This window comes from Scyliorhinus canicula, chromosome 13 (assembly GCF_902713615.1).
Source record: "Scyliorhinus canicula chromosome 13, sScyCan1.1, whole genome shotgun sequence".
NCBI lineage: Eukaryota > Metazoa > Chordata > Chondrichthyes > Carcharhiniformes > Scyliorhinidae > Scyliorhinus > Scyliorhinus canicula.
The window spans coordinates 26,815,227-26,827,451 of NC_052158.1; positions in this window are offsets into that span (position 1 = coordinate 26,815,227).

Genomic DNA, 12,225 nt, shown 5'->3' on the forward strand with positions numbered 1-12,225 from the left:
TTAAGGTCTTCTGCTTCATAAATAGAGGCATTGAGTACAAAAGCAGACAAGTAGGGATGGCACATGGCACAGTGGTTAGCACTGCTGCCTACGCCGCCGAGGACTGGCCCGGCCCTGGGTCACTGTCCGTGTGCAATTTTCACATTCTCCCTGTGTTTGCGTGGGTCTCACCCCCCAACCCAAAGATGTGCAGGGTAGGTGGGTTGGCCACACTAAATTGCCCTTTAATTTAAAAAAATTAGGCACTCTGACTATAAATTTAAACGGAAAAAAAAAACACTTCCAGAGGGAAATTAGATGGACCATTGGAGGAAATAAACACATGGAGATGTAACTGCTGTGTGAAGAGGCAGCATGGATTCGATGGCATGAATGGCCTCCTTCTGTGCCGTGAATGTATAATTCCGTGTCCAGGTACAGGAGTATGGCAGTCATTTTAAATATCAACTATTATTGGCTCTTGCCTCAAGCTGTAGCAAATACACTTCTTGGTTCAAAATGCACACGAGGCAGTGCCTGATTTCTATCTGCTCTAAATCGTTCTCTTCATTGTCGGATCACAAGAATAGTTTCAGCACAATAGGCCTACCGCCCTCTCCAGCCCATGCTGCCTCACTGCAAGGGTAATTTAGCCAGTCAAAAATCTCCTCCACCCTTCCCCTGTCACCCTGCAAGCTATTTCCCTTCAGGCACTTACTGGATTCTCGTCTAAAAGCCACGATTGAATCTACTTCTACCGCCCTCCCAGGCAGTGTGTTCCAGATCGCAATTGCCCATTGTGCAAAAATGCTGTTGCTTAATATCGCCTTGCTTCTTCAATCTGTGTTCTCTTGGTCCTTGACTCTTTTGTCAAATTTGGAAAAAATGCCTCTCTACCATGTCTGGACCCAGGAGTTGGAATATACGTATCAAATCTCCTCCCAGCCTAGTCTTCTCTCAGGAAAACAACGGCAGCTTCACGAGTTACTGAAGACTCTCATTCCTGGAACCTTTCAGGGAATGTTCTCTGCATCCGCTCTAATGCCTTCCCTAAAGTCTGGTGCCCAGAATTGGACACAATACTCCAGTTGAGTCTGAATGCCAGTTTTATAAAGGTGCACTGTAACTTTGTTTTTGCACTCTATGCCTCTATTTATCTTTTTTAAAGTATTTTTATTAAGGTTTTGCAGAATTTTTCATAATAAAACAGTAGTAACCATAACAACAAAACAAACTAGAGTGAACATTAACATAGTGCAAAAAGAGAATATACAATAACAATTAAATAGGCATCACCCCACATGACCCAGTCTTCCCACACCATCCCAATGAAGCACTCACCCCCTCCACCCGCCACGGATTGCTGCTGCTGCTGACATTTTAATTTTCCCCGTGAAAGTCGACGAACGGCTGCCACCTCCGGGAGAACCCTAACGTAGACCCTCTTAAGGCAAACGTTATTTTCTCGTGGCTGAGAAACCCAGTCATGTCGGTAACCCAAGTCTCTGCACTTGGGGGCTGGGAGTCCCTCCACATTAATAAAACCGTCTCCGGGCTACTAGGGAGGCAAAAGCCAAGACGTTGGTCTCTTTCGCCCCCTGAACTCCCGGGTCTTCTGACACTCCAAAGATCGCTATCTCTGGACTCGGCACCACCCGTGTGTTAAGCACCTTGGACATTGCCCTCGCGAACCCTTGCCAGAACTCTCTAAGCTCCGGGCATGCCCAAAACATATGGACATGGTTTGCAGGGCTGCCCTTGCACCTCATACAACTGTCTTCTACCCCAAAAAAACTTGCTCATTCTCGCTGCCGTCATGTGTGCCCGGTGGACCACTTTAAATTGAATTAGACTGAGCCTGGCACATGATGAGGAGGAATCAACCCTGCCCAGGACCTCTGCCCACAGACCCGCTTCCAACTCCTCACCTAGCTCCTCCTCCCACTTGCCCGTGAGCTCCTCCACCAGGGTTTCCTCCGCCTCTTGCAGTTCCTGGTAGATATCCGACACCCTCCCCTCCCCCACCCAGGTGCCGGAGACCAGCCTGTCCTGTATCCTCAGTGGCGGCAGCGTTGGAAAGGCCACTACCTGTTTTTTTCAGGAAGGCTCGTACTTGCAGATACTTAAAGGCGTTTCCTGGCGGCAGATTAAATTTGTCCTCTAGCGCCTTCAAATTGGGAAAGTTTCCGTCTATGAACAGATCTCCCATCCTTCTGATGCCTGCCCTCTGCCAGCTCTGGAACTCACCATCCATCCTACCCGGGACAAACCTGTGATTGTTGCATATCGGGGTCCAGACCGCCGCTCCCTCCACCCTCTTGTACCTCCTCCACTGTCCCCAGATCCACAATGTCGCCACCTCCACTGGACTTGTGCAGTAACGGGTTGGCTAGAACGGCAAAGGAGCCGTTATCAAAGCTCCCAGACTAGTACCTTTACATGACGCCACCTCCAGCTGCTCCAAGTTCGGCAGCGCCAACCCACCCCCCACCCCCGACTGCGCTCCAACAGCGATCTCCTTACTCGTGGGGTCTTATTCGCCCACACAAAGCCCATAATCATCCTACTCACCCACTTAAAAAAGGCCTTAGGGATGAAGATGGGGAGGCACTGAAAGACAAACAAAAATCTGGGTAGGACAGTCATTTTCAGGGTCTGCACCCTCCCTGCCAGTGACAGCGGGAGCATGTCCCACTTTTCAAAGTCGCCTTCCATTTGCTCCACCAACCAGGTCAGGTTGAGCCTGTGCAGGGCATCCCATTTCCTGGCCACCTGTATACCCAGGTAACGAAAACCTTTGTCTACCATCCTGAACGGCAGCTCCTTCAGTCTCTCCTCCTGTCCCTTGGCCTGGATCACAAACAACTCGCTCTTTCCCATGTTCAGTTTGTACCAAAATCCCTCAGGATCCTCAGAACCTCCCCCATCCCCTCCACAGGGTCCGAAATGTAGAGGAGCAAATCATCCGCGTATAGCGAGACTCGATGTTCCACCCCCCCTCCGAACCAGTCCCCGGCCAGTTCCTCGAGGCTCTCAGTGCCATAGCTAGGGCAAATAGTAACGGGGAGAGGGGACACCCCTGCCTCGTTCCCCGGTGAAGCTCGAAGTACCCCGACCTCAGCCGGCTTGTACATACACTTGCTACAGGCGCCTGGTACAGCAATTTCACCCAGCCAATAAAGCCCTCACCAAACCCGAACCTCCCCAGTGTTTCCCACAGGTAATCCCATTCCACCCGGTAAGAAGCTTTCTCTCCGCCTCCCCTCTCTCTGAGGGCATCATAATAATATTCAAAAGTCTCCGGACATTGGTATTGAGATATCTGCCTTTAACAAACCCAGTCTGGTCTTCCTCTATCACCCCTGGGACGCAATCCTCAATTCTTGTGGCCAGAATCTTAGCTAGCAATTTGGCATCCACATTTAAAAGCGAAATCGGCCTGTATGACCCGCAATGTTCCGGGTCCTTCCCTCGTTTCAGAATGAGTGAGATCAAAGCCTGTGACATTGTTGGGGAGAGGGTTCCTTTCTCTCTAGCCTCATTGAAGGTCCTCATCAGGAGTGGGCTCAATATTTCCGAAAATTTCGTATAGAATTCTACCTGGTAACCGTCCGGCCCCGGGGCTTTACCCGATTGCATGCCCTCTATACCCTTGACAATCTCCTCCAATTCAATCGGGACCCCCCCAGCCCCTCCACCAGGTCCTCTTCCACATTTGGAAACCTCAGCTGGTCCAAAAATGGACTCATCCCTTCCGCTCCCATCGGGGGCTCCGACTGGTATAGCTTACTATAGAACTCCTTAAAGACTTTGTCTCTTCCCCCCCCCCCCCCCCCGGATCCAAGACCGTTACCCTCCTTATTCTTTACTCCCCCGATTTCCCTGGCCGCCTCCCTCTTTCGCAGTTGGTATGCCAGCATTCTACTTGCTTTCCCCCAAAACTCATGGACTGCCCCCTTGAATGCCTCCATTTATAAACCTCAGAAGCCCATTTGCCTTTAACACTTTCTCAACCTGCCCAGCTGCCTAAAATGATTTGTGCAAACACAAAAAAGGTCTTCCGTTTAGGCACTTCACAGCCCTCTGGACTCAACATACGTGTTCAACAACTTCGGAACATGAATTCGGTCTTGAATCTTTATTCCTCCCCCCAGGGCATATTTGTAAGTTTTTGCTTTCAGACAGTGTTAACTTTTACCTTATTACAAAATTCTGCCATTTTACGTTCACTTTTCTGTTTTTAAGTTTTGCTTTTTTTCAGACGATGCTGACCTTTATTCTGCAATGAACACATTCGATTTTGTGTTCCGACAGTGCTGACCTTTATTCTGCAATTAACATATTCTATTGTTTTTGTGTTATTTTCAGACAATGCTGACTGGATTTGAAACCGTTTACTGTTTTCCTCACTCCACAGATGCTGCCAGACCTGCTGAGCTTTTCCAACACGGTTTTCTTTCCAGACCTCCAGCAGCCGCAGTATTTTTGCAGCCAGTCCCCCTGTTCCTGCACCTCTGTCAGAATTGTCCAATCTATTTTTATATTGCCCCTGCTCAATCCTCCTCCCAAAACGAATCACGTTCCACTTCCCTACTATTGCAATGGAGAGGGACAGGACCATACGGCAGAGCCATGTTTATAATTGGGGGAGGGGTAATTATGATGCAATTAGGCAAGAATTAGGGAGCATAAAATGGGAACATAAACTGTCAGGGAAAGGCACAAATGAAAAGTGGAACTTGTTCAAGGAACAAATACTGCGTGTCCTTGATAGGTATGTCCCTGTCAGGCAGGGAGGAAATGGCCGTGTGAGGGAACCATGGTTCACAAAAGAGGTTGAATGTCTTGTCAAGAGGAAGAAGGGGACTTATGTAAGGATGAGAAAACAAGGTTCTGTTGGGTCGCTTGAGGATTACAAGGTAGCAAGGAATGAGCTAAAAAAAAAAGGGGGGGCTTAGGAGAGTGCATGAGAAGTCCTTGGCGGGTTGGATCAAAGAAAACCCCACGGCTTTTTACCCTTAAGTGAAAAATAAAAGAATGACCAGGTGAGGGTAATGCCGGTCAAGGACAGTAGTGGGAACTTGTGCATGGAGTCAGAAGAAATAGGAAAGGCGTTGAATTAACACTTTTCTTCAGTGTTCACCAAGGAGAGGAGCCATGTTTTTTAGGATGAGTGTGTGATACAGGCGGGTAGGCTGGAGGTAGATGTTCTGAGGAAGGATGTATTAGCAATTTTGAAAAACCTTAGGGTCGACAAGTCCCCTGGGCCAGATGGGATAGATCCAAGGATTGTTTGGGAGGCAAAGAATGAGATTGCAGAGTTTGGCTTTGATCTTTGGGTCCTCATTGTCCACGGGGATAGTGCCAGAGGACTGGAGAGTGGTGAATGTTGTTCCTCTGTTCAAGAAAGGGAATAGGAATGACCCTGGTAATTATAGGCCGGTTAGTCTTACTACGGTAGTCAGTAAGTTAATGGAAAAGGTCCTGGAGGATAGGATTTATGACCATTTGGAAAGATGCAGCTTAATCCGGGATAGTCAACATGGATTCATGAAGGGTAAGTCTTGCCTCACAAATTTGATGAAGATAACTAAGTGTGTAGATGAAGGTAGAGCAGTTGATGTCGTAAACATGGATTTTAGTAAGGTGTTTGATAAAATTCCCCATGGTCGGCTCATGAAGAAAATAAGGAGGTGTGGGATAGAGGGAAATTTGGCCAATTGGATAAGTAACTGGTTATCACATAGAAGACAGAGGGTGGCGGGGGATGGAAAATTTTCAGACCGGAGACCAGTTACCAGCGGTGTACCACAGGGATCAGTGCTGGGTCCTCTGCTATTTGTGATTTTCATCAATTACTTGGAGGGGGCTGAAGGGTGGGTCAGTAAATTTGCTGATGACACCAAGATTGGTGGATGAGGTGGAGGGCTGTTGTAGGCTGCAAAGAGACATTGATAGGATGCAGAGCTGGGCCGAAAAATGGCAGATGGAGTTTAACCCTGATACGTGCGAGGCGATTCATTTTGATAGAAAATATTTGAATGCAGATTACAGGGTCAACAGCAGGGTTCTGAGGAATGTGGAGGAAGAGAGATATCTTGGGGTTCATGTCCACAGATCTCTGAATGTTGGCACTCAAGTGGATAGAGCCGTGAAGAACGCCTATTGTGTGTTAGCGTTTATTAACGGGGGCTTGAGTTTAAGTGTCGCGGGGTTATGCTGCAACTATACATGACCCTGGTGAGACCACATTTGGAGTATTGTGAGCAGTTCTGGTCACCTCACTATTGTAAGGATGTGGAAGCATTGGAAAGGGTGCAAAGGAGATTTACCAGGATGCTGCCTGGTTTGCAGGATAGGTCTTATGAGGAAAGGTTGAGGGAGATGGGCTTTTCTCTTTAGAGCGGAGGAGGATGAGAGGCGACTTAATAGAGGTTTATAAGATGATGAGGGGGATAGACAGAGTGGAAGTACAGAGACTATTTCCTCAGGTGGATGTAGCTGTTAAGGGTGGGAGATAGAGGAGGGATGGCCGAGGTAGGTTCTTTATTCAGAGAGTGGTTAGGGTGTGGAATGGACTGCCTGCTGTGATAGTGGAGTCGGACACTTTAGGAACTTTCAAGCGGTTATTGGATTGGCACGTGGAGCACACCAGAATGACAGGGAGTGGGAAAGACTTGATCTTGGTTTCGGACAATGCTCGGCACAACATCGAGGGCCGAAGGGCCTGTTCTGTGCTGTACTGTTCTATATTTCAACTGCCACCAGACTGCCCATTCCACCAGACTGCCCATTCCCTCTTGAAGTCTATCACTGTCGTCCGCATGGTTCATTTTTATTAGGAAGTTGGAATATAACAAAAATTAAAGAATTGGATTTTTAAACAAATGATAGGGATTTAGCTGAGGACATGGGAGAAGCAGATCAGCCAAATAGCAAGGTGAAATAGGTACTTTGTTAAGCAAAGTGGAGACTCGCAGTGCAGGGACCTAGGTAATAGCCACACCCGGTTACTATCTCAGAACTCTCTCAGATGAATCAAGCTGTTGTGAAGAAAAGGAAAAAGCAGAATTCTGCCCGAGTTCCACGCAAAACTAGAAGTAGTTGAGTTAGGGACCTTCAAGCGGCTATTGGATAGGTACATGGATTAGGCTAGAATAATGGAGTGTAGGTTAACTTCTTAAGGACAGCACGGTAGCATTGTGGATAGCACAATTGCTTCACAGCTCCAGGGTCCCAAGTTCGATTTTGACTTGGGTCACTGTCTGTGTGGAGTCTGCACATCCTCCACGTGTGTGCGTGGGTTTCCTCCGGGTACTCCGGTTTCCTCCCGCAGTCCAAAGATGTGCAGGTTAGGTGGATTGGCCATGAAAAATTGTCCAAAATTCTATGATTAACCTAGGACAAAAGTTCGGCGCATCATCGTGGGCCGAAGGGCCTGTTCTGTGCTGTATTTCTCTATCTCTAAAGCTTCCCAAAGGAAAGCTACTGCTCCTGTATGGTAATTATTTACTTGATTTGGCACTGTGTTAAAACCGATCGGGTGTTGTTTTGGGGAAGGTGTATTCTCAAGCGTTTAGGAAAGTGGATAGATTTGGATTGGGGAAAATGTAAGCATACTGTCTGGGCAATCAATATTGTGGTTAATTGTAAATGCTGTTCTTTGGTGGTGTTTTGCTTATTGTTTGTTTTAAAGTTTAATAAACGTTTGATTCTAATAATATATAATGACACTGACCCCTTTCCTCACTTGGTTTCAACTCCTTTATTCACATTTTTTCCAAATCGCAAAAATATGGAGCGTTCCTAGCTTCCCTTCTGGGATTTGGGATGTCCTCGCTTTGAACATCAGTGGATTTCATAACGCTATACTTAAAGTTTGCGTTAGCTGCAAATTTTCAAATTGTGTTCCTCACACCCAAGTGGGTCATTAATATATATCAGCAAGAGTAGAGCCCCTTCCCCTGAGCCCATATGGAACCCCACTTCCTCCAGTCTGACAAATAACTGGTCACCACTACTCTAGTTTCCTGCCTGTCGATCAACTTAATGCCCATTTTGTTCTACGGGACTCAAATTGGCAGGACAGCCTATTACCTGCCATCTTACCAAACACCATTCAGAAGTCCAAACACAACATATCAACCAGCTTACTGCGTCGACCCTCCGCAAAAGAAAACCTGAAATCATTGAAGCATTTTCCATTAACAAACCCACGTTGGATATCCTTAATTAACTCACACCCGTCCACATCACTGTTCCCTTTCCTCCCGGGTTATCATTCCTCAGGGTCTTCCCAGCATCGGGATTAAATTGGCCAGTCTGTAGTTGCTCGGATTATCATTCCACCCTTTTTGAACAAAGGTGCAACGCTTGCCACTCTCCGGTCCTTTGGCACCAGGTCTGTCTGAGGAAGACTGGAGAATTAAGGTCAGTACCGTTGCAATTTCCACCTTTAATCCCCTTCGCACCCTCATATGTATCCCAGTTGGCCCTGGTGACTTCATCAATTCTCAGTGCAGCCAGTCTTTCTGATATTCCCGCTGTATTATATTTTAAGCCCACCCAGTGTCTCAATTACCTTATTTTAAAGACAAAATTATGACTTTGATATCTTCTTCCTTCTGAGAGACAATGTAAATTAAATCATTGAGTACCTGAGCCGTGCCCCCTGCTTCCTTTTGGTTCTTCAATCTGTTTCCCCCACCCGCCCCATATTTATATATATATATATATATATATATATATAATATGGTGCTTGTATTTGCAGAGTTGAATACCTCCAGTGGTTTAGGTAGGTCTTCGACCCCGACAGGGAGTGCCAGCTGTATTACGGCAGGCAAACACCTTATGGAAATCTATGAACCACAGGCCACTTAAACATTGTGTGAAGAAAATGGGGAAGAGGTGGAGCCAGGGCCAGATGCAGACTGGGGATAACAGGTCAGAGTTTGGACCGGGAAGCAAACGGGAGGGAGCCAGGTCAAAGCAACAGGGTGGCAGGTGGGGAGAATTCCACCATGGGGCAAGAAGGCAGCAGTGGCCAAGAGTTCATCAGGAGAGCCAGGGCTACTTTGCCTGGGAGCATCTTTATACATTGAATGGCAAACCCCAGGCAATCTCTCTCCCAGCTAACCGACGTTTGTAATGTGAGTGGTTAGTTTGCAAGGGCAAACATTATGTTGGATATTAGAACAGAAACAGTTGTTCTGGCACTGGTGGGAGCACAGGAATATTTGCAGCTACATCATAGAAGTCTGCAGGCAAGGAGGCCATTCAGCCCATCGTGTCTGCGCCAGTTCCTTTAAATAATAATAATCGATATTGTCACAAGTAGGCTTCAATGCAGTTACTGTGAAAAGCCCCTAGTCGCCACATTCCGGCGCCTGTTTGGGGAGGCTGGTACGGGAAGAGCTATCCAATTAGTCCCACTGCCAACTCTACCCCCTGGCCCTGCAGTGTTCTCCCAAGTATCTATGTAATAGAGATTCTTGTGGTGCACTGGTACCGTCGCTCCCTCTGGGCCAGATGTTCCGGGTTTGAGTCCCGCTTCAGGTCTTGACCGCTTCACGCAAGATGCGTCAGTAATGTGGCCAAATAGGCTGATAGTCAGCCTGCAAATCCTTCCAATATGCCTGTTTGGGAAAAGCGGGAGGGTTTACTGATCAGCTGGACGGCAAAAAGCAACAGTAAACCACTGCAGTACTTTGCTAATTCACCATCGTGGACCAATCCAATGGACGTCAGTGGTCCCCAACACCCTCCTCTGGTCTGGTACCTGGAGGCGGATCAAGGATGTTACGGATGATTCTCTGCTTGCCGTCTTTCAGACAGTGCATTCCAAATGCCAACTGGTTGGGTAAAAATATATTATCCTCATCGCCTCTCTGGTTCTGTCACCAATTTTCTTCAGGCGCCGACTGTTCATTATTGACAGCGCAGCGTATCAGTTTATAATTTAACATAGCTGGTGAGTCAGTCTATAGCTTAAGCAGTGTTCTTTTTTTAAAAATAAATTTAGATTACCCAATTATTTTTTCCAATTAAGGGTCAATTTAGTGGGGCCAATCCACCTACTCTGCACATTTTTGGGTTGTGGGGGCGAAACCCACGCAGACACGGGGAGAATGTACAAACTCCACACGGACAGTGACCCAGAGCCGGGATCGAACCTGGGACCTCAGCGCCGTGAGGCAGCTGTGATAACCACTAGGCCACCGTGCTGCCTTAAGCAGTGTTCTGATGAAGTGTCATTCATCCATCTTCTCCTTCAGTTGATCCACGCGGTGATAGGGTCCCTCTGCAGTGAATTAAAGAAGTGCCCCCTGGCTCCACAAACATTTACTTAATCTGCGGCCAAGCGCTGCAGCAACGCGCCACGGCTCCTTCAGCGCTGCCTCGCCAGGCCGCCTGAGGTCAACGGGGAGCAGGGGACCAGCGACAGCACCACCACCTCAAGCTTACCCATTGAAGTGCAGTGAGACTTGTAATGCAGGCAATGCAACGACCGATTCCCACACAACCCGCAAGGACCGGATGATCCGTATGGTTTGTGTGTGGTGTTAAGTCGGAAAGGAAATCACCGGGGTGGGCGTGGCGGGAATAGAAAAGACCACCTCGGGTGCCTGTCTGTGCGGAGTCTGCACATTCCCCCAGTGTCTGCGTGGGTTCCCTCTGGGTGCTCCGGTTTCCTCCCACAGTGTAAAGAGGTGCAGGTTAGGTGGATTGGCCATGATCACCGTGCGGGGATTACGAGGAAAGAGGTGGGTCAGTGGGCCGAGGTAGGGTGCTCTTTCGGAGGGTCAATGCAGATTCGATGGCCCGAATGGCGTCCTTCTGCATTGTAGGGCTGCCATGGAGTCTAAAAGGAGCAGCAGACCAAAACGGAATGTGGGAAAGGAAGAATGGAGTGGGAATGATGACCATGTAGGTTTTGGAGGTATTTCTCTAAAGATTTGCCAGCACTATACTAGTACCTGTAATAGGTCGAAGGGTCGCACCATGTTGATTTTCATTCAGTTAGAGAAACACTTTCGCAGCATCAGGTTATATTTCTCCGATATCAATCTGCTGATCACAACTGTCCGCTCCACTAACCTGACCTCCTGACTGATGATTGGGTCACTGGCCAACTCCTCTGAGTGGGTTCACACATTTATGTTTGTGTTCAGCAAGACCATTTATTTCAATACATTTTACCAGCAAAGGATCACCTCCTCCTCCAGCATTAAATAACAATCAGTAACAATGATCACAAGCAGAACAGCATCGCACCAACCCCAAGCCACACAGTACGATCACCCATCGTGTAGTGAGCAAGGCAGCTCAACCCAGCCCGTACTGAGTCTGAATTCCTCCCCATCCGGCGGTAAATGTGTGTAATGTCCACGCTCAACAGGCAGAGAGAGCGCCCTTGAACCCTTGCCACAACTGACACAGAAAGAGCTTGCATCTCTCCCACCCCTCACCTGCATCCAGAGACAGACCCAGACACACGCACAGACCCAGAGGTGCACACACACAGAAATGCACGTGCCCCCTCACACACAGAGAAACGCGAGCACAGTGTACACAGAAATGCACTTGCACCCACAGACCCAGAGGCGTGCCCTCCACCCACACACCCAGAAGGCGTGCCCCCCACCCACACACCCAGAAGGCGTGCCCCCCACCCACACACCCAGAAGGCGTGCCCCCCACCCACACGGCGTGCCCCCCACCCACACACCCAGAGGCGTGCCCCCCACCCACACACCCAGAAGGCGTGCCCCCCACCCACACACCCAGAAGGCGTGCACCCCACCCACACACCCAGAGGCGTGCACCCCACCCACACACCCAGAAGGCGTGCCCCCCACCCACACACCCAGAAGGCGTGCCCCCCACCCACACACCCAGAAGGCGTGCCCCCCACCCACACACCCAGAAGGCGTGCCCCCCACCCACACACCCAGAGGCGTGCCCCCCACCCACACACCCAGAAGGCGTGCCCCCCACCCACACACCCAGAAGGCGTGCACCCCACCCACACACCCAGAGGCGTGCACCCCACCCACACACCCAGAGGCGTGCACCCCACCCACACACCCAGAAGGCGTGCACCCCACCCACACACCCAGAGGCGTGCACCCCACCCACACACCCAGAGGCGTGCACCCCACCCACAGACCCAGAAGGCGTGCACCCCACCCACACACCCAGAGGCGTGCACCCCACCCACACACCCAGGACACACCCCACACACAG